The 26,303-nt window shown below is 39.0% G+C and overlaps 1 protein-coding gene across 1 annotated transcript in view; it reads right to left on the bottom strand.

The window, feature by feature from the left end:
• Positions 1-26,303, bottom strand: part of si:dkey-44g17.6 (guanine nucleotide-binding protein G(I)/G(S)/G(O) subunit gamma-12) — a 107,273-nt gene that overhangs the window by 53,372 nt on the left and 27,598 nt on the right. The gene's annotated exons all lie outside the window — the stretch shown is intronic.

The raw sequence follows: 26,303 nt of genomic DNA on the forward strand, positions 1-26,303 counted from the left end.
CAGATCAGATAACTTGGGTATATGTCATCCATCAGTACTGCTAAAAACTTACAGGTGCATAACGATTTCAGAATCATATGAGTGTCAGCAGATAACTTTATTTTCTACAGCACAAGTGTGAACATTGGACCTGTACTCTAAGACTCAGTTCCATTTCACCCCTCGCCCCTACCACTTAGCCCTACCCCTCCGTTTTGCATGCTCTCGTCTAGGGGTAGGGTGTCCCGATTCTTGTTGAGATAGAGGGGTAGGGCGAAGTGTTAGAGCTACATGACCCTCCAAACTGGGTTTTTCAGAGACTCCAAACAGAGAGTTATGAGAAAAAAAAGAAAAACCGGCGAGATGGAGAACAAGAGACTAAAGAAACACACAAATGTGAGAATCTTCTCTGTTAAAGTATTGCTTTATCTTAGTTTAATGTCGTTTCAGTGTATTATGGTCGTTTTCTTCATAACAAGCATAAAAAAATCGATAGTAGTAGCTAACGTCTCTGTAGCTAGCTAGCTAACTTTCCTGTTCCACCTTAAATAATCCAGCAGTTCTGACGCCTGAAGTGCCAGAATGTAACTGCTGCTCCATTTAAGGTGGAACGGGAAAATTTAAACAAGAATCTGGTGAATATCTGACTTCAGCTTCATATCACTGAAGAATTAGGGGTGGGCGATAATAAATAATTGCCCCCTCTTTGAAGGCATATGATTCCCTAAATGTAACTAAAGCCCAGCAGTGAGGAGCTGAACTTTACCCTCCTCTGCTGTCACTGCAGACTGGCAGGGTCGCCTACAGAGCAGCGCTGGTAGCTGTTAATGAAGTGATGCTCTTTTTATTTGAGGGTCCCATTTCAGAGGGAAGATTTCAACCACTACCCTGTAACTCAGATCTAAGGGGCAAAGTGACCCTCGAAAACAAGGGGTTGGAGTAAAAATGAGAAATATAATTGGGCCCAAGTTACAGAGTGGAAACTGCTGCCATGCTCTTCCTCATATAATCCTATAAATGTCTGCCACACCATCATACACACACACACACACACACACACACACACACGTACACAGGAACCAGGAAGCTCATAATGAGCCACAAAGCAGTCTGTGGCCAGTGGCCGACAAAACAAAGCACAGAGAGAGAGAAATAGAATAACAGACTCCAATGAAGCACTTCCTCTTTACCGCTACAGCGCAGCGGCCTGCGCTGGTCGCAATCACACTGGATCAAAAAGAGGAATACTGCAAAGTGGTATGACATCGCTTCCTGAAAGGCTACATCTGTCTGAAGTTTCGGCTAGCTCTGTGTGTGTGTGTGTGAGAGGGTACTCGTTTTCATACATGTTCAGGACAACAGTCCTGAATTTTTAATACTCCTGGTCAATTTTGTTGATTTGGCAAGAGAAAATGAGTGAACACCCTCTACACGGAACTTAAATATGACACTTTTCTGCTGTTATTTCACAATTTCTATTTATTTTCTTGGCTTGATGTATTGAAAGAAAAGCACAAAAATGGGCCTTAACCTTTGCACAGGCCAATTTTTATGTTTTTGTTCCCAGTATGTTAAATTCAGCAAATAAACAGTAATTGTGCATTAAATGTGCAGAAGTCTGTTCTCGATAGAGGATGTGTTTAACTTATTTCCACTTCAAACAGCACTGTGCACATTTTAGACACGTGAGAAAAAGATTTCAGAGCATTTATTTGCTCAGAAAAACGCAAATATTAGAATAAATATGAACAACAGTAATACAGGAAGTAGCGATTTTACATGCATCAATGTGCTCAATGAACCATTTCCAGACCTCTGCTAATGGCAGCCCAGTATTACTTGCAGGTATCATCCAGTACCTGTTTTGGCTCATCAATGCTTTGTTATGATAAATCAAGTGTGCAGGTGAAGAAACTTTGTTCTACAAACTTTTTTAAAAACAAGAAGATTCTTGTTGCATGTATTGTATTTTTATTTTTTGCATTTATTCTAACACACACACTCTCAGAAGTAAAGGTGCTAAACTGTCCCTCTTGTCACTGAGGTGGTTCCCTCAAGGGTCCATCTCAGTACCTTTAGTCAGGGAACATAACTGCACCATAATCCACTGAATGATATGTTCTAAGCTGTACTGACTCCACACACCCCGTCTCGTCTCCAGGCTTTTATTTTACTGTTCTGTTTTAAAACATTCAGTTATGAAAAGGTACAAATACGAACTTTTCACCTGGAAAAACTTATTTAAGGTTCACAATCAGACCTTAAAACCACTGTTGGAGCTTTGAGGGAACATTTACACTGTTTGTACCTTGATGAACAAAACCTGGACCTGAACAGAACCTTTATTTCTAACAGTGTACTGTGGGGTCCAAAAGAGACCACAATTAAAAATGCATCTATTTTGCTTTGTTTTCTGATTTAACACAAAAACTTTAATTACATATGAAATTATCAGCATTAAAAATGTACAACTTTTGAAATATTTACATACATTTCTTGGTGTTTGCTGCTTTAAGGACAGTCTGCACTTGAGCTGGCATGAACTCCAGAAGCATGCACAAAAAAGCCCCTGGTGAGAAGATCAAATCCACCTAAGAATCACTGGAACACATGCTTCACTTTCCATTTCACTTCCTTTCCTAATTCTGCAACTTTCTGTTTATTTCCAGGATTAAATGAAAACATAAAGATTTTCAAAGTGGTCCGAATGTGTAATACATACAAGACACATGCATCACTCCACATCCCGATAAGGTATAAAAACAAGCGTGGGTGTGTGTGTGTGTGTGTGCGTGTGTGTGTGTGTGTGCGTCTAAGAGAAAGGAAAAGAGGATGTTTGAGAGTGTGGGTGAGAAAGGAAGCAGATCGGATGTAAGTCATCCCGATCCGAGGAAAATGCCCAAATATGTACAAGGGATAATTAACAGGAAGGTGTAAATGCCTGCAGTGGGTTGGGCGACGGCCGCAGCACAACAAGCAGACAGCGTGAGATCTGCAGCTCATATCTCTGACTGATAAACCTGACAGAGATCTTATGCAAGAACTCACACACCTATACTACAGGCCACAGGACTGGACGCGACTCTTGAAAGAAAAGAAAGTTTTACGAGATCACAGGCAGCATTCGTTAACTCAAACCGCGTGTTTGGTACTGAACGCATGCAGGAACAGCGTGTGCAGCGACTGACTGTTAATGAGTTTAACTCCTGCAGAGTTCAAGTACAGCTCTAATCAGATCCACCCGATCCCTTCATTCGGGCAAGTCCTTAAAGCTGAAATCAAAAATCTTCTTTTTTAACCCATTAATTCACGTCTTTGGTCATATTAAGCACAATCCACTGCGTCACACCAATCAAAAGACAAAATTCTTGTTTCTCTCTAATCTTTGATTGAAGCGTCGTGACTTTTGCTGCCTGGTATGACGTTTGGTGGCGTCACTGTGATCCAGCAGCAAGAAAAAATATATACAAACCAATAAAAAACACTTCTCGTTTTTAATCTTGGGTGTCGTATGAGAGCTGTAACTGTCTTCTCTCCATTTAAATAGATGGGTGATGTAATTTTAAACCCTTATAATAAAAGGAACTGAACTCAATTTTTTTTCTACTGAAAATCGACCCATTTTTCCACAAATCTGAGCTATAAACTATAAACAGATGGCGTCTCTTCAGTGATCTGCTCTGTAAACATTATTTTTATACAATAATACAAAGAGCGTCTAAGATTTTAGGCTTTCAGTGAATTGTCAGCAATATGTGTATCATAAAACACACTTTCTGTTAATTTGAGGGGAGCTTTTATAAAAAATAAATAAATAAATAAATAAATCACAGTTATTTCATGCAGTTACTGAATATTTTGCCTTATGATTTGGTCGTGTAAATTCAGACGGAAAAACCTAAATATACCCACGAGCACAAGAGGTTTAACAGTGCGTTAAGTTAAAAAAACAGCAACATCAATCACATCGAATCGCATTATTGCTGTTTTTTTCTTTAATTTGTAATTTGTTACAGAAATATTACCTACATTTTCCAGTGGCAAACCATCACAGCCAGGTCTTAAATTCAGGCCACAACTGAAGAAAATATCCCTATTAGCGCTAAGCTAACAGCAGTTTGCATGAACATGTTTGGGTGGTTCTACTTTAAACAGACATTTAAAGCTTCTGAAAGACGTTCCATGCTTTACCTGAAGCTTGTAAAAGACATACTGGCGCATGTTCTACCTTGCAGCAGTTTCACAGTGACTCCCTCAGTACAGAGGACCATTTTAGAGCTGCCGCTGCTGTTTTTCATTTCTAACAACGGGCTGATTGGGCCGCCGCTTGTATGAACGGTTAGTGACGTATCTAGTACTTCCAGAAGGCTTAGTGATGTTCTTTTCTCACAAAATCAGTCCCATCGATTAGAAATAGGTTTAATGCTGCTGGTTTCCTCTTCAGCTCCTGAAACCCTAACCAGCAGCAAAGCTCGCTTAACAATATGAACCGAAATTATATGGAGAAAGACAGTTTCTGATTGGCCGACTTTCTGCTGGGTGTTTTTTAAGACTTTAACCCTTTTGTTTCCACCCAAAATTTAACAATGAAACAAACTAGTACTGTAATACAGGGTGTGAATATCTGAGTAACTACATGTCCAGGCAAACGAAATTAAATAGGCTTCATGTTAAACAACACAAGATTGATTTATCAAAATTGGAACAAGAAATTCAGAGGGATGTAGATTTTATAATTATATTATTCTTATAATTTAATTATAAATTATAAACTATATTATAATATAATTTAGAATTTATATTATTTATATTTCACAGCTTCACAAATGTAATATCATCCGATGCTGGCGGTCGTCCAGATCCCTTTGTCCTGCACAGACAGCCTTCCTCTTTGAATTTTTTTGTGCCGTGTCCAAATCTGCTTTCCAGTTGGTGCATTTTTATTGAATTTTCTGGAAAATGGACGCTGCACAGTCCTGTCTGACTGTGTTTGAGCATATTCTAACACACAAAATGCCTTTTCATTTCTAGTGAACGCCGTTCTTCAACCTGAAAAAACACATTAAAAATTAAACTTGGTTAGTTTTTACACATTTTGTTAAAATTTGAGATCATTTGAGGGAGAATTGGCTGTTATTAGACTACGAAATGATGTCATTTTTTTTGGGACACGTTGTACTTGCAGTGTTTAATTACAAGCATGATTCTCTTAAACACAAAGGAGCTAAAAATTACAGAGTCCTAGGAATCATTTGGACGTCTCTGAAGGCCTAGAAGGCCCTGAACGTTCCCCTCAGACTTTATCTACTATTATAAGTCAATTTCGAGATGTTTTATTTATTGTCTTTTACATTCTCCCAAATCGCTGTCTTGCATCAATCAAATGCAGTAACCCATCCCCTAAGAAGAGCATCCTGCTTCTTTTCAAACACAAGACACGGCATGCCTTGCGTTTTAAACGGTATCTTTAATTAAACTGGATGTGAATAAGCAGGTGTGATGTTCGTTGACCCAATTCTATAATATAATAATTCACTGCTTGCTTCCAGATTCCTGGACTGTAGTTTACAAGCACCCACTCACACACAGCTCAGTACTCAGTGTGCTAAAGCAGGCTTGGTAATCCCCCCCCCCACCACCACCACCACCACCACCACCCCAGCCCCCTCCAGGTTAAAGGCTTTCCCAATGACGGATGTTCACATCCGCCATGGCTGCTAATATTACGCAAGAGCAGCAGAGAAGCCCGAGCTGAGCTCCACACTAAAAAGCTGCAGTGAAACTAAAAGCTGCTGCCTTTGTCTTTCAGCAAAGGCCGTGTGGGGAGGGGGCAGGAGGGGGTGGGGGGCAGCAGAGGTGAAAACACAGATCTTCTCAGCCAAGAGCTTTCCTCCACAACCCCGGCAGAGCCTGGCACACCTCAGAGAGGATCACGTTACGGGTTATACACACGCACTTAGCCTCTGTCGCCTCGGCTCCCCGAGGAGAAAAGTCCTCACTCGGCTCAGCTCCCTACAGCAAAACGCATCCTCAGTGTGGAGAAGAAGTGAAAGAGAGGGTGTAGGCAAGAGGGTCCGCTGCATGAGCCGCTGCACTCATTCTCTCACGCCCACACAGCTCGTGAAAAGCTTTGGGAAACTTTGTTTTCATTCGAAATGCTTCATTTTCACTGTTACTTTGTATGGAAGGCCGTTTCTGTCAAATAGAGGAGAAAAATAGTCCTAATAGTTTCTTCCTCCTACGCTTCTGGCAGCGATATGTCTTTTGACTTAGTCCATTGGTGATTTAACAATGAGTACGTTTACATGCACCTAACAGTCCGATCATAACCAGATTTCTACAGTTATCTGATTAAGAGAGCTGGATTTTAGCTCAGTTATCAGATTTCTCAGTGCGTGTAAACTCTTACTCTGATTTCTTTCGGATTTCTCAGTCTGAGCATGTGCGAGAACGGACCGCGGTACCAGAAATAAGCGAGCAGCGTCGCCGTGAGATGCAGCAAAACACTTTTGGAGCGGTGCTGAAACCAAACACGAAATAAAGGATTTAAATATTCTTAATCTTCTAGATGATGTTTGTTCATATTTTCATGTAAAGCGGCACGATGTTTAAAAAAAAAAGCTGCGTTGTAAAGTTTTACGTTACGTTTACGTCATGTCATCTTCTGGGAGTTCATTGGCTGGTTGCAAAGCAGAAATCTGATTACTGTCTGACTCATGTAGACCTGGGGTTTCCCCATTATCTGATTACTCAAGTGCATGTAAACATGTTGATTGGATTTCTGACAAAATCTGATTTTCTGCAGTTATCGGATTGTTAAGTGCATGTAAACGCACTCAGTGATTTCCTCAAACTTTTGAAATATTATCTCAAAACAATAATTTATTATCCTGAAATAATGACTCACTTCTAGAAATGTCATAAGTTATTTGCAATAGTGAGTCATTATTACGAGATAATACTGCAATTTCTTTTACATAAAGCAGCCAAAACCACAGCAGAAAAAAAACAGGTGATTTTTTCCTCTCTGCCTGACAGGAATGTGTTTCCGTAACTTTTAATTGAGTCCAAACAGTCAAACTTTGCCCCGGGCCAAATTACGTTTTAATGATTTCCTAACTGAAAACAAGTGAACACATCCTCTACAGTGAACACACTTCTGCACGCTTTAATGCACAGTTGGTGCACAGTTCTTCTCCAGGGTACAAATCATAAGGCAAATTATTCAGTAACTGCATGAAATAACTGTAATTTTTTGTAAAAGCTCCACTCAAATTAACAGAACATGTGTTTTATGATACACATATTGCTATATGCTTACAATTCACTGCTGAAAGCCAAAAATCTTAGACGCTCTTTGTATTATTTTATAAAAATTATGTTTACAGAGCAGATCACTGAAGAGACGCCATCTGTTTATAGTTTATAGCCCAGATTTGTGGAAAAATGGGTCGACTTTCAGTAGAAAAAAAAATTGTGAGTTCAGCTTCTTTTATTATAAGGGTTTAAAATTACATCACCCATCTATTTGACTGGAAAGAAGACAGTTACAGCTCTCATACGACCCCCACCTTTAGAATGCAGCTTATGAAATATGGAAGTTATGAAGAATATGACGAAGTGTTTTATTCTTACAGGTTAAACTTTGCAAATAAGTAGAAATTGTGCTCTATAATTTGGAGAAAAACGCCAAGTTTGTTCCCTATAAAGAATGTTAACTTATTTTCACTTAGAAAGTCAACAAATAATGCAAGGATAAAAGGCATAAAATGTTTTGTCTTTAGCTCAAGACAACAGTGTCACAACTACTGCAGCATTTACACGTTTTCTTCAAAATAAACTGCTAGTTTTTGACAGTGCTGGGCAACTGACTGTCTACATCCTTGATGTGATGCCTATAAAATAGCAGTTTATTTAGTTCTACTTTACTCATGGTATCCAGGACCCAACAGTTAACAGGAACGTATGTCATTTACTGTGTGTGTCTGAGGGTTTCTGGGTGTTTAAAGGCCTTAAAAAAAACAGAAAATAAAGAAAGAAATAAATAAAGAAAAAAAAGCTTCCTTTCAGGAAACATTGCTTCTGTCTGGCCGGCAGTGCTAACCAGTTCTTCTTTTGTTCTTCTTAAGAAAAAAGTCCAGTCTAGTAAGAGTATATATACACTCTATAGCTACACTTAGGAAGAATGGCTTTAATAATTAACACAAAATATAAATAAATATAAATATATACAATAAATATGCACCATGTATTTTTTATTTGCACTAAAAAAACTGTATTAAATTGGAAACAAACACAATTTAGAAGCATCTTCACCAGCAGCCCCAGACTTTTGGACCCCACTGTATATTCTAAAAAACAAGCTATTCAATTTTATCAATATCGTCCAACACTAGTCGCTGTTACTGTGTTAAGATACAGTATTAAAAACATTTTGAAAAGTCAAAAGCAAACGTCTGATTGGGAGCGTTCTCCCTCACTCACTTACACACACACACGCATTTGTCTTGCTATACATATGAGGACGTCCATAGGTTTCTATTGATTATTGTGTTACTGTAGCTAAATGATACTACACGTAAACCTAAACCTAACCTTAACCTCGGTAAACAAAAGGCATTTTTTCTGCTCTTTTAGTTCTCAAATAAAAAAGTATTTGTGTTGAAAACAACATATGCTCAAGCGAGGACCAGCAAAATGTCCTCACTTGAGCAAAAATTTCATGTAGTCCTGTCATAGTGAGGACATGGGGTCCTCACAAGTATAGCACTACAAGAACACACACACACACACACACACACACACACACACACACACACACACACACACACCTGCCTGAAGACAGAAAGAACCTTTGTCCCGACACCTGTAGAGATGCGTCTGTGGCACATTCCTATGCAAACACACAGACACACTGACTCAGAGCACAGAGGCTACATACCTGCACTTACGTACAGCTCTCAGTGACTTTTGGGGGGGGTGACAGGTACCTTTAATAGCTTTTAAACTGTGCTGGTTCATTTTAAGGGTGTAACAATTTCAATGCATTACTGAAAACTCCAAAAATTAAGCTTGAAACAGTTTAGGACAGTAAATATTCTCTCTTCCAACCATCTCTCATTTAGCATCTTTCATTCAGACAGGGGTGCATCCTATCAGGGTAACGTGGGCTGGGAGGAGGCAGGATTTTCTATGGGTGGTGATTTTTGTGGTTTATTTTGTTAGAGGGCCGACACGGCAGGCGTTGAAGAGGTTCTGTTAGAGAACTACTTACTGGGTCATTATCTCTCCATAGGAGTCACTGGTGTTACTGATCCTCATTGGTGTTACACATAATAAAGGAACACCAGAGACATTTTAATGAATAATGCATTTTACAAAACGGCTGCTACAGAGCATCAAACCACATGCTGTCAATCATGGAATATCCACTAAAATATGGAATTTAATCCATTTGTATTCTATTTTTTCACAGTTACCTCAGAATAAAGTCGGTCACACCAGTGACTTCAGCTAAAAGCTTCATATGAAATCATGAGCTAAATGAGAAAATCTCTGATAACTGAAAGACTCAGTGGACTCACCATGAGCTTTTCTTCATAGATCCTCAGAAAACAGGTAAGGGAAGTCGAGTGATGTCATCAGTGTGACTTTTATTTCAATAATAGATTTTTGTTGTGCAGTAACACCAGTGACACGACTCCTGAGGACAACAACTTTTATTACATATTTTATATTTATTTGGCATTTGTTTTCTTTATGTTATTTAAATTATATATTTCATAGTCATGTTTAGATTACTGTAGTTAAAATTGCAGAAAAACGTTTTTTTACCTCCAAATATGGCCTCAGGCTTCACACATGACTGTGGGGACAGGCTCTTCTGTGGTGCTTGGAATTCTAGACGATTGATTTATGAACCAATATTGCTAAATTGAGGCTCAAGACGGTCTAATTGTTAAAGTAACTTATTGTTTTATTTTAAAATATAAATAAATTGTAACCCTAACATGTTTTTAATGAAGTGTAATATATCTGTAAACACTAGGGACACAAAAAATTTCCATTGAATGACTCATTTATCTGAGCTGAACTGGTCTGTGTCATATATAATTACAGTTCTGCAGAATCAAGATAAATTTTTATACATAAAATCAAAAACTTTTGACCTCAGAAATCCCAAGTTCATTTTCGAATGCGCTGATTACAGGATTGCCAGCACTTACACAGCTGTGTTTAAAGCGTGTGAAACTGAGGAATGTAGACTGAATTTAATGCACTGAGCACCTCGAACTGACAGCATGGAAAAGTCCCACCCTTGATTTCTTTGTTTGTGGAAAACGGCCGTGATGCGCGTCGTGATTTGTTGAACTTGCCATGCAGAGAGCCACAAGACAGTTACACAGCACCCTCTGGTGGATATAGAGTGTAATGCATCAAAACATTTTTGACCCAAATAAAGTGATTGGAAAACAGCCATGAATAATCCGACACACATAAAATCTTGAACAAAAGAAAAAAGGAAGCATTTCAATACTGAGACGTTTGGTTGAAACTGGCTGACAAATGTTTATCATACAAGACAAAGTTGGCTGAGACGTTACATAAGATGACTCAGAAAAACATGCTGCTTTTTTCTGCATGTCACTTCCTTCTCATAACTCCTCTTCTTAGAAGTTGCCCACAGAAATTTTTCATTCACTGCTCAGAGAAAAGTGCGGAAAGTCCCTCAGTTTTTCACTGACCGGCCTTGCATAAGTCAAAAATGTTTGCTTTTGATCCAGACAGAAAGCTGAGAAATAGTGGCTGGAGAGAATCTGGGACAAAGGTCAGACGTTACCTCACTTTGCTCGAGGGCTGACTCTGCAGCACATATTCAGAAACGGAGTCAGGATTTGTTCTTAAGTACTGTATAACTTTGAGAAAGAGAGAGACTAAAATGTTTATTTGGTTCATTTTACTCAAAAAGTTCCTTTCATGAGGTCTGTGTAGTGCTGCCGTTCTCCCACTAGAGGGCAGTGCTCCATTACAGGAGATTGCACAAGAGGACAGGTGGAGAGAAAAGCTGGCTAGACGAAAAGGTCATGAAGCCATCATTTATTAAACCCATCACCACCACAGGAGTGGGCAATACGATGATATCATTATTACAATATGCCTTTTTAAATAACCTGCAGGTACCGTCAACTTCAGGAACGTTTCACTGGAGGCAGAGATGCGCAAAATGTAAAAAAGCTGATTATAAAACAAGCAAAAACTGTCAAATTCAAAGGCAGCATTCGTGAGGCTACATAGCCCCTAAATAAGCCTTCTATGATGACTGACATAAACCTACATCAACTTGTATAAAGGTTTATTCCAGTAAGCGTCATAAACGCTGACTTTTAGTTCATTTTGATGAGATGTAATTTCAGTGTTATAACAAGTTCTGCAGCTTCTGCATCCACACCTCATTACCTCACGTTCACATTACCAGGCTGAAGTGGCACAAATCCGATTTTTTGTGACTCAGATCTGATGTTTTCAGGGCTGTGTGGACACACAAGTCTGATCTATTCAAATCCGACCTGAGCCACTATCAAACGTGGTCCTAGATCAGATACGTATCCGATTTGTGACCATGTGGCCTTAATGAAACGCTCAGATCGGAATACTCCAGCAGCACTGCTGTGTCTGATCCACTCAGACCAGCACAACACACACTAACACACCACCACCACGTCAGTGTTACTGCAGTGCTGAGAATGATCCACCACCCAAATAGTACCTGCTCTGTGAGGGTCTATGGGGGTCCTGACCACTGAAGAACAGGGTAAAAGGGGGCTAACAAAGTATCAGAGAAACAGATGGACTACAGTCTGTAACTGTAGAACTACAAAGTGCACCTATATAGTAAGTGGAGCTGATAAAATGGACAATGAGTGTAGAAACAAGGAGGTGGTCATCGGTGTATTTATATTTAAACACTGTGTCACAGACATAAACTGGAACCACAAAAAGTGGAGAGTGAGATGGTCCCATAATTGTTATGTATAAGTGTGTATGTGTGTCCATGTCAGTGTCCTTCAGTTCAGTCCATGGGAGATGAGGAATCTGACGGCTTGACTTCATGTTAACTCAAATAGTATAAACACTTTGTACATCTCATTTTGTGATGGTTTCTAGGGGTGAAACTCTCAGACCTCATTAACGACTCAATATTGTTTGGACTCTTTAGAAAATTATTTAATGCCTCATGAAGTATTAAATTTTACCATAATTCTGTTGTTTTGGTTTGATTCAGAAATTATTTTACAAACACTGAATACACTACTGATTACAGTCCATTCTAACATAACTGAACTAATGCAGTTTGACTGTTATTGATCAATTCAAAGTACTTTTACATTCCTAAATGTTCTGATACAGGAGCACAATGAGCTACTTCATCACCTGAAGAGTGGCGGCTAACAGGCGGGAATGTAAAACCAGATTCTAGTCAAGATTTCACCACATTCCAGTAAAACCAGTTTCATCAGACTATGCCAGGTCAGCAGGGTCAGCAGGGTCAGTAGAAGACAAACTAAACCAACGGAATGTAAGCAGGAAAACAGCGGCGTCTGAAGTTCTTTAGTCTAGCACTCGAGCTGCAAGGATGATGGAGGTAACAAGTAATGGAAGCACAAAATCAGGGGTGAAGAGAACACAGCCGCCCACTTTTTGACATAAAGGGAGACAATCTTTACAGACTGCATGATGGTTGTTGAAAAAGTGCATAACATATTACTGATAACATCATTGGAACAGGACTGGAGACAGGATACCTTTGCCGCTCACAAAGAAGTGAAGCACTTAGCCTCACAGTTAACTTCACTAGCTTTTGTGTATAAACATTAGGTGATTATTGTTCGTCTACATCAGGAGTCTGTAATTAAAATGCAGTAAGGTCCAGTCAAAGAAAATTTCCTCAAGCAAAGGTCCGAAACATCAGAATGTCTAATCTGCATAATGATTCAGTGCCATATACTGTTTACTGAAGCAGCCTAGTAGGTTTATCAACATCTAATACAGTCAACAACTGAATGTCAAATCAAATAAAGTACAATTCAGTCATATTTCAACAACATTTATTGTCAGTTTTCTGTTTTTAGAGCACGACATGTAAATAACTTCCCTCTGGCTCACTTTCTTCTCTGACTGCTGTTTCTCGCCTCGTCCCTCCGCTGTGTGTGCGTCACTCGCTCGAGTCTCAGTGCTCATCGTAATGCACAGATCTGATTGGCTGAGTAGCGTCACGTGTGATATTTACAACCCATGCGATTGGTCTGTGAGTCTCCTGGGGCGCTAAAACAGTACCGTAAAGGCTAAAAAAGCTACGCTGATTAAAATAGGACCACCCAGCCGAAATAAATAATTCTCCATAGTCCATAGGTCTTGGTCCGCATAGGACAGCATCTGGGTCTGGACTCGGACCACGGTCCGACTATTAGTGACCTCTGGTCTACACTAAAAAGCATCCACATATGGAAAGTTAGCTTTTGTTGCTGAAGCAACCGTCACACCATATGGGACAACAGTTCTGTCAGTACTAGTATTCAGTTTACTGACATCAGGTCTGAACGATTTGGTCAAAATTTGTGACCAATATTGTGATTATGATTTAATTTGCTCATGTTGTCTATAAACTGATGTACAGGCCGTTTTTTGGCTAAGAAGACCAGCGCACACTTTATTTGGCTCCAGCCTGCCAGTTATTTGTGGTTGTGATGTCACAACACACAGATGTTTGGTTGCTTCTGATTCGTCAGATTCGTCTAAAAGCTGTTCACAAGCTCCATGTGATTATGTCCAATTTCCACACTTAAAACTTGCAATGAATCAACACTGATACTTAAAAAAAGATGGTTCTTCAAGGGTTCTTTAGTAAAGAAAATGGTTCTACATACAACCATGAACACAAAGAACCCTTTGCATGGTTAAATGTTTTTTCAGACTGATAGAGAATGTGTAAATAGTTCTATGTAGCACCAGAAAGGGTTCTTGTTATTGTTACAAGCTTGACATGGCAAAAATAGCAGAACCTTTTCTTTTCAAAAAGCTATACAGAACCATATATAACACATTCTCCATCAATCTGAAGAACCATTTCACCGTGCAAAGGGTGCTCTGAGTGTTTGTGGTTCTATACAGAACCCTCTTCTTTACTAAAGAACCTTTAAAGAACCATCTTTAAGAGTGTTGTTGATAATAGACTATTCTGAATCTTTTATAAAAATTGCAGCTCTTGCGATTTGAAAATTCCGTTGTTAAAAATTAAGATTTTGATATAAAGATGATTCATCTTTCAGCCCTAGTTGACATCATTTCGTGTAGAATGTAAAAGAGCTGCCAGATATTCATAACTATCCTAATACATCTTAAAACTCTAAGTAAAGCCTAAATAGATTGTTGTTTTGTTCAGCTACAGTAATAATGACAAAAAGAAAGCTGTGCCAGTGTTAATCATTTTCAATACGTATAACAGCTAATAATAATCCTTCTTTCATCTGCTTATCACCAGGTTTATCATTACTGAGGTATTTTGCTAAAATATTTATAGCAACATGCATATCAGATTAAGAATTTCAGTAATAATGAAAAGAAAAACTGCCATTATAACAGGCAGTACAACATATGTGTATAATAAATATGTTTATAGGTCATTCTACAGAAACGTCCACTTTTCTATCTCTCCATAGGAGTCACTGGTGTTACTGATCCTCATTGGTGTTACACATAATAAAGGAACACCAGAGACATTTTTAATGAAAAATGCATTTTACAAACCGTCTGCTACAGAGCATCAAACCACATGTTGTCAATCATGGAATATCCACTAAAATATGGAATTTAATCCATTTGTATTCTATTTTTTCACAGTGACCTCAGAATAAAGTCGGTCACACCAGTGACTTCAGCTAAACGCTTCATATGAAATCATGAGCTAAATGAGAAAATCTCTGATAACTGAGAGACACAGTGGACTCACCATGAGCTTTTCTTCATAGATCCTCAGAAAACCGGTAAGAGAAGTCAAGTGATGTCATCAGTGTGACTTTAATTTCAAAATAAGAGTTTTTTTGTTACGCAGTAACACCAGTGACAGGACTCCTGGGGACCACAACTTTCATTACATATAATATTTATTTGGCATTTGTTTTCTTTATGTCATTTAAATCATATGTTCCATAGTCATGTTTAGATTATTGCAGTTAAAATTGCAGAAAACGTGTTTTTTTCTTTAAATCTGGCCTCAGCCTTTAAACATGACTGTGAAGACGAGCTCTTCTGTGGTGCTTGGAATTCTAGACAATTGATTTAAAAACCAATATTGCTAAATTGATGCTCAAGAAGGTGAAATTGTTAAAATGACATTGTTTTATTTTAAAATATACATAATTTGCAACCTTGTAATATCTAGGGACAGATAAAAAAGGACGCTTGCATAGATTGACTTATTCATATGTATATTGTTTGTTTTGCACTGTAATACTGACATAATAAGCAATAAATATACAGACAATATGATAACTAATTGTAAGTGTGCTTTGCTCATCTAGTTTTATGCTTACGTTGTTTGTATGTTGCTATAGTTTCCTGCTGCTGATTCCCCCAACTTGACAGACCAAATGTGCCCCCAAAACACTCAAATAGTCTCAAATAGACTTGTTTATGGTGTTTCTGATACTTCATGATATACTGTAATCTTTAAAAACGGACACTGCTTAGCTAAAAATAGCAGAACTTTATCTGTGCTTTTGTCTATTTTCATTGATAAAAGTGTGTCAAAGTTTCCGAAACCACATAAACAAGTCTATTTCAGCGCCGTTTGCACAACACATTTCTACTACTTGTCCGGTACATTACTCGCAGTTCCAGTGCAAGAAGCAAAGTTCAGACGGCAAACATGTCTTAGTTAATCGACTACATTTGGGAGGAACACTGGAGGAACACTGGAGGAACACTGGAGGAACACTGGAGGAACACTGAATAAATAAGACGTATTTGCTGAAACATTCACACTTTCTCTACTTGTAAAACAAACCAGATCATATACGTCAGGGGTGTGCAAACTTTTTTTAAAGAGGGCCAGATTTTGACTGTGTCAAAATACCTGAGGGCCGAACTATTAATTACAAATGGTTCAAAATATTTATATAAGTTTTCAAAAACGCCAGCACATAGAAGCTGAGCTTTCTGTGAGCTACTGTGTTTCCTATCACTGCATAAAAGATGCATGAGGCTTCTTTTATTGCTGGAGGGTTCATTAAGAACAGTTTGGATCAAGAAGCGCTTATAATAAATGACTAGAAAGGAAAAGTTTGTGAAGGAACTTTAAGTTGACTTTGAAAAAGCCAGCTAATTGCATTAAAACGTGAAAATGTGTGTGAGTGTGCTGAGTGTGTGCTGTCTGTTCATTGCGTGTGGAGTGTGTTGAGTGTGTGTGGTGTGACGAGTGTGTGTGGTGTGGAGTGTGTTGAGTGTGTGTGGTGTGAAGTGTGTTGAGTGTGTATTGTTGATGTTGTTACCGTCACTCTTCTTTCTGCTTTAACTGTTTTATTACTGTTTTATTTCTGTTATAACAGGCTTAGTTTTGTTATTACTGTTATTACTACTGTGATTAGTACTGTTATTACTGCTGTTATTGCTGTGCACTAGGCTGAGTGTCTGTGTGAGAGCAGTTAATTTGAGAGTTCTGAGTGTTCCGCCATTCATTTTCAATGGGAAAAAATTCATTTTTAACAATGTTTTTACGCAAACTATACGGTCCAAAAATCACAAGCGCACCATCCTCGTATATGAGGAACGTTTGTACAATTTGGTGGTTGTATGTCAAAAACTGCTGCACTGACCGTGAAAAGTTTACAAAATGTGAGCGTAGAATAATAATAAGAGATAATAAGAATAAAGAAAACAGTATGTTGGCTTTTCCAGGCCAACTTAATGAAAGTGTTTAAGAGTAACAGCACATGTCTGATGAATTAATCATATTTCTATTCATGTGTTTACTTGTTTAAAAATATACTAAAAATATACAAACTAAATAAAACTCTATATTTTTGGTTTTCGACATTAAAGGATTAATATTTACTGAACTGCTGAATTTGCTCTATAAGACGTTTTCCATCTCGCCAAAATCGCCAGTTCTCAGTGTTTAGCTTGAGCTTTATGTCTGTAGTCTTGACTAAATGTCGTTCAGTAACTGAAGCTGCAGGTCTGGTCAGCTGCCACCATCAGGAAAGAGGAAGAACTGCAACATACTGGCTGACGGGCTGCTTAAAATACACTGTAAAATTGGGGCCGGACTGTGGACACCCCTGATATATGTGATCAGGCTGAAACAGAATTAGAGCGTCTCTGGTTCCCATCCAGATCTTCATCAATCTGCTCTAAAAATGAAGACTGCTTAGTCTGGACGTTCGGCGCAGGACCACTTATCTGTACGAGATGTAAAAATTCATTCGAATGGCTCGGACGCGGAGCGAGGTGCTGGGGGTCCGGGTTTAGACGTTGCTAGGCAACAGGCAGGAAGCTTCCCAGAGCTTTGCTTATGTAAGAGCGGAGCGGCTGTACAGTAGAGGAGCAGCGCCGGATACAATGCAGACATTATCCGAGACTGGCTGGAAGAGCCGACATGCATTATAGCTGAATGTGTTGCATAGAGGGGAAACGAACAGAGCCTCATTCAGCACAAGAGCGCAGAGCAGAACTAGCCAGGCATCAGCCACACCAAGTCAAAGAACAGAGAAGTGTATACCACCATTCAGAAGGTTTTCAAATCATTTGTAATTATTTTATTCAATAGAAAGTTATACAATAACAAACACAACTGGTTGAAATATTTTAAACTAGACAGCAAAAGGTATTTTGATGTTTTATGCAGTACTTTATAAGAAATTTTACGTGATAAGCATATCGCTGTTGTCGGAAGAAAACCTCAGATCTCCAAAATGGTAACTTTACAGGAGAAGGAAAAAACCTACCTCACTTTGAATGTGAGTCAATGGAACCAGATTTTTTTCCAAGTCATACTGGGCCGTTTCTTTTGGCCCATTCATCATGAAATTTACACATAACGTAAAGGACAACAAAGGCATTTTCAAATCATGTCAAAAACTGACAAAAATGGAGACACAAGGCTTTCTTCCGACAGCAGCGAAATACTTTAGTATCTATTTACAGCAGTTTTCTAGCAAGTAATCAGCCTCGAGGTTAAATCACCTCTTCATAAATTGGATTTTCTAAATGTTCATTTCACAATTGTTAGTTGTCATACCAACACGAAGTGAAAGGTCCTGCATAAAATAAGTGGAGTATTATATACTGTCGTATGCAAAAGTAAGAACGCCGCCAGTGAAATGGCAAATTTTATCGATTTTCTAAGTCAAAATAAGTTCACACATCCTCTATAGAGAACAAGCTTACATTTTTCTGGATATTATAGTGCACAATTATTATTGTTTCTCAGTTTAACACACTGGAAAAAAAATAAGACACTAAATATAAAACATGCCATAACTTTTGAAAAGGGCATACTTTTATTTTTTTTACAAAATTTGACAAATAAACAGTGACTGTGCATTAAAACGTGCTAAAGTATGTTCTGTGTAGACGATGTGAACTTATTTTCACTTTGAAAATCAACACGTAATCTTACCGGGGCGCCCAAACTTTCGCATATGACTAAATTGCTGGTTGTCATAGCAACATGTAGAGAAATTTTATAGTGTCCTGCATAAAATGAGTGGAGGACTATGTGCTGTTGTATGCAAAAGTATCAACACCACCAGCGAAATGACAAGTTTTGTTGATTTTCTAAGCATCAACAAGTTCACACATGAAAAGTTTACATTTTTCTACATATTATAGTGCACAATTACTATTTTTGCTCAGTTTGACACACTGGAAAAAAATAAGACATTAATTACAAAATATGCCATAACTTTTGAAAAAGTCACATTTTATTTATTTTTATAAATTTCAACAAATAAACAGTGACTGTGCATTAAAATGTGCTGAAGTATGTTCTGTGTAGACGATGTGAACTTATTTTCACTTTGAAAATCAACACTGAATCTTACCGGGTCGCCCAAACTTTTGCATATGACCAAATTGCTGGTTGTCATAGCAACATGTAGTGAAATTTTACAGTGTCCTGCATAAAATGAGTGGAGTATTTTATACTGCTGTGTGCAAAAGTATGAACACCACCAGTGAAATGAAGTTGATTTTCTAAGTGAAAACAAGTTCACACATCAACATGCTTACATTTTTTGCATATTTTAGTGCACAATTACTATTTTTGCTCAGTTTAACATAGTGGAAAAAATAAAAACATGAAATATAAAACATGCCATAACTTTTGCACAGGTCACATTTTTGTTTATTTTTTCCATTATGTAAAATTCAACAAATAAACAGTGATTGTGCATTAAAATGTGCAGAAGTATGTTCTGTGCAGAAGACTTGAACTTATTTTCACTTAGAAAATCAACATGGAACCTTACCAGGGGTGCCCAGACTTTCACATATGACTAGTAATTTCACTGGTATGCTTAAATATTTGGTTTTCCACATGTGTGACCAACTGTTTTGAGAGCGGTTAAGACTGTCCTCCAAAACTGCCTAAATTGAGTCTGGTGGCACATGTGATAAACATCCCTGCTACGAACTTGACTACCCGCCCTACGACAATTACTACTATAAAAAGCATGCTAATGGCCTTCAGACACAAGGAAGGGGCACAAACAAAACACCGATACTGCTCTTTGCTCTCCTTTCAGTGACCAAGTTCATTACTTTGTGGTGTTGAAAAACAGACAAAACACCTCAGACTAAGGCCCAATCCCATTTCGCCCCTCGCCCCTTCCACTCAGCCCTACCCCTCTGTTTTGCATGTTCTCGTCTAGGGGTAGGGAGTCCTGATTCTTGTTGAGATAGAGGGGCAGGGAGAAGTGTTAGGACTACATGACCCTCCAAGGTTTTCCAGAGACTCCAAACAGAGTGAAAAATCGGCAAGATGGCTGAACAAGAGACCAAAGAAACCCACAAACGTGAGAATTTTCTCTGTTAAAAATTACAATAACCACTGTATTATCTTAGTTTAATGTGGTTTCAGTGTATGATGGTCATTTTCTTCATAACACATATAAAAATCACTATTATTATGCTGAAGTCTCGGTAGCTAGCTAGCTAAATTTTCCCGTTCCACCTTAAATAGTCCAGCAGTTCTGACGCCTGAAGTGCCAGACTGTAACTGCTGCACCATTTAAGGTGGAATGACAAGATTTGAACAAGAAGCTGGTGAATATCTGACTTCAGCTTCATATCACTGAAGAATTAGGGGTGGGCGATAATAAATAATTGCCCCCCTCTTTGAAGGCATATGATGCCCTAAATGTAACTAAAGCCCAGCAGTGAGGAGCTGAACTTTACCCTCCTCTGCTGTCACTGCAGACTGGCAGGGTCGCCTACAGAGCAGCGCTGGTAGCTGTTAATGAAGTGATGCTCTTTTTATTTGTGGGTCTCATTTCAGAGGGAAGATTTCAACCACTACAACTTGTAACTCAGTTCTAAGGGGTTAGGGTGACACTCGAAAACAAGGGGTAGGGGTAAAAATAAGAAATGGGACTGGCCCCATATCTCTTGTGTTTAGACAGAAGGTAGGCAGGCAAACGATCTCATTACTGATATTTCTAAACATCTCTTCCTGGTGCAACAGTAAACAGCGCCGCTGTTCCCATCAGCTTTTTCAGTAACTTTAAAGTCAGTTCTGTTTATCGTTTTGGACACGACTTCAGTTTTACAGCTATAAGTTATTTGACACGTATTAAGTCAGAGAAAACTAGCATTATAATAAGAACAGATTATAGGTTAATAGGTTTCATATTGCCTGAAGACGGTGATTCAAACAGTTTAACAATGCATGACAAGCAGGCCGAACTTATAATCAAACACACTGACTGAGCAGCGTAGGTAATAAACAGGCTTGATGAAGTGGAGTAGTGCGAGTAAAGGAGCTTTGTTTTAGGTGACAGCAGGAAACGGTGTTTATATATGTGTGTGTGTGTGTGTGTGTGTGTGTGTGTGTGTGTGTGTGTGTGTGTGTGTGTGTTCTCGTAGTGCTATACTTGTGAGGACCCCATGTCCTCACTATGGTAGGACTGAATTTTTTGCTCAAGTGAGGACATTTTGCATGTGTTGTTTTCACCACAATTACTTTTTTTTTTATTTGAAAACTAAAAGAGCCTTATGGATACTGAGGTTAAGGTTAGGGTTAGGTATAGGTTTAGGTGCTGTGTGGTTGGTATGGGGGGTAACACCTTTGCCTTCTATACTGTAGACTGGGGTTCAATGCCCCACCTGGGCAACCACTATATCAATAGGAGCCCTTGGGCAAGACTCCTAACACTACCATTGCCTACCTGTGTACAAAAATGCTCAAATTGTAAGTCGCTCTGAATAAGAGCGTCTGCCAAATGCCATAAATGTAAAAAAGATAAATGTAGGTGTAGTGTTATTTAGCTACAGTAGCAGAAAAATCAATAGAAACTTATGGATGTCCTCATATGTATAGGAAGACAAGTGTGTGTGTGTGTTACTGACCAAACCAAGCAACCCAAGACAGGAACTAGAGCCAAATCTGGGTTTATGGATCGCTAGGCAACAAAGCAGGAAACTCGTCACGGAGGGGGAGAGAGAGAGAGAGAGAGAGCAGAGAGAGAGAGGGAGAGAGACTGTCCAGATGTAATGCTTTCATAAAACAACAAGTCATAAAATACAGGCAAAGTCCAGATCCTACACCTCAGTGTGGTCCTATTGTTCAGCGCTGACGCTGTAGTCTTCTGTGCTCCCTTACAATGGCAGGCTGTGTCATTTTGGTAGATATATGGATGTGATGATCATGAGGTTTCACATTTTTAGATATAATTGTCATATAAATAACTGTGATTAATGACTTAATTGTCTTTTCTAGTTCTTTATATGCCTCTATTAAAAGTACAAGCTGACAAGTCGCTAAACCTGCTTGTTAACCGTCTTGCTTCCTGGCTACGTCTACTATGCAGCTAACACTTGTAGTACTGTCAAACTGGTACATTGCACTGTTGGGTGCACACGCTCTCACACCAATGTCTAGTTACACAGAATTATGGGTAGTCAAGCAAAGCTTATTCTTATTCTTGAGAGTGAAAATATAGCAAAAAACACACCAAGTCTCAATGTATTTACTGCTTTCTCTTACTGACATTTATTAGCCTCAAATAAATCAAAATCACAATTAGTTCACATTGTTTGTTGCAGCTTAATATTACTGTGAAATGTAAAGTGAAAAATGTTTGCAGTCAGTTTAAATATTTGCAATTAGGTAAATCAGCGAAATCTAAAGGGCCTATTGGCCACTATACAGCTAAATGACTCCCACAGTGCAGTACCAGGGTCGTACCGTGATGTTCCGTGCTGGTGCCGCTCGGCAACGGCTAACAATCTAAATGCTACAAAACGCGTTTCATTCTGGCTATCAATCGATTTTGTGCTCTCGGAGTCTAAGGCCCACTCCCATTTCTTATTTTTACCCCTACCCCTTGTTTTCCAGTGTCTCCTTGCCCCTTGGAACTGAGTTACAAGTTGTAATGGTTGAAATCTTCCCTCTGAAATGGGACCCTCAAATAAAAAGAGCATCACTTCATTAACAGCTACCAGCGCTGCTCTGTAGGCGACCCTGCCAGTCTGCAGTGACAGCAGAGGAGGGTAAAGTTCAGCTCCTCACTGCTGGGCTTTAGTTACATTTAGGACATCATATGCCTTCAAAGAGGGGGGCAATTATTTATTATCACCCACCCCTAATTCTTCAGTGATACGAAGCTGAAGTCAGATATTCACCAGCTTCTTGTTCAATTTTCCCGTTCCACCTTAAATGGTGCAGCAGTTACATTCTGGTGCTTCAGGCGTCAGAACAGCTGGACTATTTAAGGTGGAATGGGAAAATTAGCTAGCTAGCTACCGAGACATTAGCATGCTATTAGTGATTTTTAATGCTTGTTATGAAGAAAAGGACCATAATACACTGAAACGACATTAAACTAAGATAATTCAGTGGTTATTGTAATTTTTTAACAGAGAAAATTCTCACATTTGTGGGTTTCTTTGGTCTCTTGTTCTCCATCTTGCCAGTTTTTCTTTTTTTCTCATAACTCTCTGTTTGGAGTCTCTGAAAAAACTCCATTTGGAGGGTCATGTAGCCCAAACACTTCGCCCCACCCCTCTATCTCAACAAACATTGGGACACCCTACCCCTAGACGTGAACGCGCAAAACAGAGGGCTAAGGGCTGAGTGGTAGGGGCGAGGGGTGAAACGGGACTGGGCCTTTATCTTCTAAATGGGTGTTATTTCAGTATCACTTAGTTGGAACTGACCCTGCACTGCGGTGGGTGAAGCCTTTATCTTGCTAACGTTATAGTCATATCAGCCTAGAGAGCAGAGGGTTTCAACACTGATATCATATCGGAAAAAGTGATATTGTGCCAACTCCAAAAATCAGTGCAACTAAACCCCCACTTTCATGGCAGTAGTACATTTTTACACCCCTAACAGCTGATAAGATTGTAAACACTGGCTGACAAAGTTATGAGTTCAAGCTCTAAGGCTGTGTGTGGTTGACTGAGGCGTCTGTAGTCGGAACACTCAGAGTTTTCACAACACGGACCTGACAGGAGATAAGGGCGAGCGACCGACGGTGAGAAACATCCGCGTCCAACACATTTACACTAAACAAAAGCCTGGATTATCGGCGCGCAATCAAACGGGAAGGCCTATATGTCAGCAGCGCCTCAATATTCAAACCCAACAAAGCCTCACGGTCTATTAATAGCCAGAACAGAGAGGGCGAGCAGTGTGTGTATCCTTTACACACACACACACATCCTCCCATCCGAACACGGCCAGCCCCCCATGATCCAATTAGCCGGCGCACATTTACATCCACATTGGCCAGAACATGTCCTCCACCCAAAGACCATGACGTCTCTCGTAATGGTTTAGGTGTTGATCTTTTATTACCTACTGTGTGCTGCAGTTGCTAAGCAACACATTACTCCCCTGGACGGCATGTATTTGCCCAGGCTCCAGCACCACACGCCGCTATAGGCGGTATGACCACGGCTCTTGTGTGGAGACACCTAATTAACCAGCCGTCAATAAGTGGCCATACGAACAATTGGCTGTTTGTGGACACTCTGCACTACCTCGGTTACGCAACACTGTCGATAGGCTTTCTCTCCTCCTCTGAGAGGATTTGATGTGAATCACTGGCTTCTCAAATAACACAAACAGCTGCTGCCGTGTTTCAGATCTGTGAATTCACAGCAGACCACAATGCGAAACCCCTGAAGACAGTGGAGGATGTATGGAGGTGTATAACACGGTGCATTTAAAGTGACAGTTTGGTAAAGAATCATATTCGCACAATAACAAATAGCACCGACACTAATGTCACTAATGTCTATTGAAAGCTTAGCATTGTGCAAACTGCACACCTAAATCTGCAAAACAGCTCTCGAAAGGACTGTACTTTTGTCGAATTCTATATAAAACATTATCTTACAGTCAAAACATTTTTACAGCTAACAAACAGCTTATTTACACCCTGTATTAACATGTTTTTCATTGTATCTGGTTATACTTTGGCTGTGTTGCATATCGCTGTTGTCGGATCAAAACCTCGTATCTCCAAAATAGTAACTTTACAGGAGAAGGAAAAAACATACTTCATTTTTAATGTAAGTCAATGGAACCAGAAGTTTTTTTAAATCATTAAAGGCTGTTTCACTTGGTCTGTTCATCACAAAATCTACCCACAATGTAAAGTGCAGCAGGCACTTCCAAATTATGTCAAAAACTGAAAAATGACAAAAATGGAGATACGTGGTTTTGTTCTGACAGCAGTGATATATACGTTTCATTAAAATGCATCTCCAGTGTGATCAAATAAGATCCAGTTTTACTTATGCGCATAAAATAACACTAACATATCGCTGTGGTCAGAACAAAACCTCGTATCTCCAAAATGGTGACTTTACAGGAGAAGGAAAAAACCTGCTTTAGTTTTAATGTAAGTCAACGGAACCAGACTTTTTTCCCAAGTCATACTGGGTCGTTTCTTTTGGTCCATTCATCGTGAAATTTACAAACCATGTAAAGGACAACAGGAATTTTCAAACGATGTCAAAAACTGAAATACTATGGAAGCAACCAATTTAACCCTATTGAACAAAGCCAGCTATCCATTCTGAGCATTTGCTGAATGACCCTTTAAACTCATTTAAATCTGCTGCAAGAAGAGATGCAGCGCATGCACGTCCACGTCAGCCATAGCGAACAAGTTAATAATGCAAGAGTCTTGTTATAAAAATGGTAATAGGACATCAGAGCCATAATTAATCTTTTAGTACTTTTACTTTCGATACTTAAGTACATTTGAAGGCAAATACTTTTGTACTTTTACTCAAGTGGAGGTCTAAAGGGAGGAACTTCTACTTTTACTGGAGTAATATTTTACCTTGGGTATCTCTACTTTAACTCAAGTACATGGTTTGTGTACTTTGTCCACCGCTGTGTTTGCCACAAGGACGCTGTAAATGCCTTTTATGCAGTATCTGTCTCACTCATGCATGCACGGTGTGTGAAATAAAGAAAGTGAAAGTAAAAATTTAATATCAATACAGCCGTCGCTGTCAACTTGAGAGACAGTGATGTGTCAACAACTCGGCGCATTTGATTGAGGCATGCACAGTCAGTACAGCAGGGCTGAACGATTAATCGTTTTTATTTCGAAATCGCAATTGAAGGCAGCACAATTTTCAAATCGCAAGAGCTGCGATTTTCTTTAATTATAGCCCAGACTTTAAAAACTTAGTTCTTCAAGGTTCTTAAAAAGATGGTCCTTTAGTAAAGACAGTCATTCTATATAGAACCATGAACACTCAGACCCATCTGCATGCATAAAAAGTTCTTTGCATTGTGAAAAGGTTCCTCAGATTAGAGAATGTGTGGAACATGGTTCTGTATAGCTTCAAAAAGGGTCGTGCTATTGTTACTTGTTTGTTGATGTTAAGCTTATAACAACAGAAGAACATTTTGGTCCTACAGAGAACTCTTTTCAAAAATATACAACACATTCTCCATTAATCCGAAGAACTATTTTACCATGCAAGGAACCATTTAAGTATGCAAAAGGTTCTGTGAGTGTTCATAGTTCTACACAGAACCACTGTCTTTACTAAAGAACCCTTCAAGAACCATCTTTATT

This window comes from Colossoma macropomum, unplaced genomic scaffold, assembly GCF_904425465.1.
Source record: "Colossoma macropomum unplaced genomic scaffold, Colossoma_macropomum, whole genome shotgun sequence".
In the NCBI taxonomy this organism is placed as follows: domain Eukaryota; kingdom Metazoa; phylum Chordata; class Actinopteri; order Characiformes; family Serrasalmidae; genus Colossoma; species Colossoma macropomum.